The sequence below is a fragment of the Octopus bimaculoides genome, chromosome 24 (assembly GCF_001194135.2).
Source record: "Octopus bimaculoides isolate UCB-OBI-ISO-001 chromosome 24, ASM119413v2, whole genome shotgun sequence".
Lineage (NCBI taxonomy): Eukaryota > Metazoa > Mollusca > Cephalopoda > Octopoda > Octopodidae > Octopus > Octopus bimaculoides.
Genome location: NC_069004.1, coordinates 12,098,259 through 12,101,664, shown reverse-complemented (window position 1 = coordinate 12,101,664; position 3,406 = coordinate 12,098,259). Strand labels below are relative to the sequence as shown.

Below are 3,406 nucleotides of genomic sequence, written 5' to 3'. Positions count from 1 at the left end.
TCACCGGCACAGGTGCCATTTGCGTGTCACTGGCACTAAAATATATATGTGTAGTGTGTGTGTGTGTGTGTGTGTGTGTGTGTGTGTACTTACACATATTTGTATGTCTACCTGTATATTTGTGTATGATTATATTTTTATGAAATAGTATGTGTTAGTACATACATGTTTATATGTGTGTGTTTGCGTGTCTATCCATTTATATACTCACACACACATACACACACACACACAAATGCATTTATTTGTATATCTGTGCATGTATATATAATTTTCATGAATTAAAAAGAGACAACTAAACCCATGATATCTTGTCTGTGGGGTAACCAACCTTACTTCAGAGAGTAGAGAAAATGTGACATTTATGGCTTTCTGTAATGACTTCAGAATCAAGAACTGGGAAAGCTATAAACAGAACTGAAAGCTGGGGACAGGGCAACACCATTTGACAGACATTCACTAATTTATGGTAAGGACTTCATTCCTTTCTTTATCAGTTTGTCTCTCTCTGTCTGTCTGTCTGTCTGTCTCTCTCTCTCTCTCTCTCTCTCTCTCTCTCTCTATGGTAAGATTTCATTCCTCTCTTTGTCAGTCTGTTTGTCTGTCTCAATTGAAGAAAGCTTGAATATCCCAGATATACATCAGAATAGAAAAGACACTTCAAAGTGATATAACAGAGTGTCTGTGGAGACAGGCAAACATTATTTGATTACATAGATGTGTGTGTGTGTGCACGCACATGTAAGAATGTGCACATGTGCGTTGAGTGTGCGCGTGCACACACGCATGTTAGAAGATGTGTGTATGTGTGTGTGGGAATATGCATGTGTGTGTACATGCGTGCATAGGTGTGTACCTGTATGCGTGTCTGTACATGTAGGGGGCCTGTACATGTGAGCATGTCTGTACATGTGTGTATGCTTGTACATGTGCGAGTGCTTGTACATGTGCGTGTGTGTGTGTGTGTGCCTGTACATGTTTGTGCATGTATGTGTGTGTGTGTGTGCCTGTACATGTTTGTGCATGTATGTGTGTGCATGTATGCATTTATGTGGATGCACATGAGTAGGCGTGTGTGTGTGAATATGTGTGTAGGTGTATACATGTGTGCATCTATGTGTATGTCTGTGCATGTATGTATATGCACATATATATATATATATACACACACACGTGTTTGCATATATGTGGATGCATGTGTATGTATGTGTGCATGGGTTTGTGTACACGTGTGTATTCCCCCTCCACCCACCCGTCCCCACCACCCATTTCTTTCAAACCTTCCCTCCAAGCTGTATCAATAACCATTGTCTTGATATTCCTCACCATAGAAATTCCACAATCTTATCAACGATCTTCTGCTGCCGCTCTCATAGCAGACACACCCATCTCAAACATCACACTTTACCATTTCCTCCTGACTTTATGCACAAATTCCCCATTTACCGATATGCACACACACACACACACACACACACACACACACACACACACACACACACACACACACACACACACACACACACACACACACACACACACACACACACACACACACACACACACATTGAAATCTCAGACACACTTCCAAAAGCTTATCTGAAATATGGTACCGAAAACCTTTCTTTCACAGAAACAAGCTTCGCTTCTTTGTAAAAGAACATGGATGTGTGCAGAATGGTTGTGTATGGCCACAAGATTTTGTGTCTGCATCTATGTGCGTGTCATGTGTGCATGTGCATTAGTTGCTGCACATGTTGTGGAATTAGTATACAGCTGCTTGCATTTGTTTCAGCGGATGCATTTGTGAACTAGTGCATGTGCAGACATTTAGCGCATGAGTGCATGCACGTGAAACTAGATATGTGCAAGCGTATTTGCACACAACTGCCAGTGTGTGGGCATGTGTATGTAGAAAAACGTGCATGCCGATATGCATGAGTGAGCATGTGAAAATGCATGTAATTGATGAGTGACTGCGTGTGAGTGTGTCTGTGTCTTATCTTTCACATATTTCAGTCATTACACTGTGGCCATGCTGGAGCACTGCCTTCAATGTATCAACTCCAGTACTTATATTTTTTAAAGCCCGATATTCATTCTATTGGTCTCTTTTGCTAAACCACTAAGTTACGGGGATATAAACACACCAATAACGGTTGTCAAGTGGTGGTGGTGGACAAACATAGACACAAAGAAACATACACACACACACACACGCATATATATATACACACACACACACAACAGGCTTCTTTCAGTTTCCATCTTCCAAACCCACTCACAAAGCTTTGGTTGACCCAAAGCTATAATAGAAGACACTTGCCCAAGGTGTCACACAATAAGACTGAACCCAGAACCATGTGGTTGGGAAGCAAACTTCTTACCACACAGCCATGCCTGTCTATACATGCATATTTATGTATATGTGTATATGTATGGTCAAGGCATGTGGCCTAGATGTTAGGGTGCTGCACTCGTGATTGGAAGATTGTGGTTTCAGTTCCTGGTCTGGGTGGTGCATTGAGTTCTTGATTAAAAGACTTCATTTTACATTGCACCAGTTCACTCAGCTTGTAAACAAGTAATGCTGTAACGAGCTGGCATCCTGTTCAAGGGAGATGTGATCTCGGTAACTTACACCCCATGGAAACCAAATAACTTCTGAGGTCATGTTTACCCTTGGGGCCTGAAAATATAAAGTACCAAACAAGTACTGGGGATGATGTACTCAACTTGTCCCCTCCGCTCAAAAATTTCTGACCTTCAACACGGCAATGGACTGGTGTCCCTTTCAGGGGAAATATCGTGATCTTGGAAACCAGGTAACTGGCTTTAAGAGTGCTAGGGCTCAAGAGAAAAACAAAAAAAGAAGTACCATGGCCTGAAATCTAGAAGAAGTTAGTCAATATTCTTGACCCCAATACTAGAGTGGTATGTTGTTTTATCAGCCCCTGAAAGGATGAAATGCAAAGTCGACCTCAGTGAGATTTGAACTCATGATGTAAAGAGTCATAACAAATACCACAAGGCATTTTTTCCTAACATTCTAACAGTGTTGAAGGCGCAGGAGTGGCTGTGTGGTAAGTAGCTTGCTTACCAACCACATGGTTCTGGGTTCAGTCCCACTGCGTGACACCTTGGGCAAGTGTCTTCTACTATAGCCTTGGGCCGACCAAAGCCTTGTGAGTGTATTTGGTAGACGGAAACTGAAAGAAGCCCGTCGTATATATGTATATATGTATATGTGTGTGTGTGTGTATGTTTGTGTGTCTGTGTTTGCCCCCTCCCCCCAACATCGCTTGACAACCGATGGTGGTGTGTTTACGTCCCCGTAACTTAGCAGTTCGGCAAAAAGAGACCGATAGAATAAGTACTAGGCTTACAAAGAATAAATCCTGGGGTC

The 3,406-nt window shown here is 42.0% G+C and overlaps 1 protein-coding gene across 1 annotated transcript in view; it reads right to left on the bottom strand.

Annotated features, from left to right (window-relative positions):
* LOC106875554 (Golgi-associated PDZ and coiled-coil motif-containing protein) overlaps window positions 1–3,406 on the bottom strand; it is a gene marked incomplete at its 3' end in the record, with an annotated part of 492,718 nt that overhangs the window by 368,573 nt on the left and 120,739 nt on the right. The gene's annotated exons all lie outside the window — the stretch shown is intronic.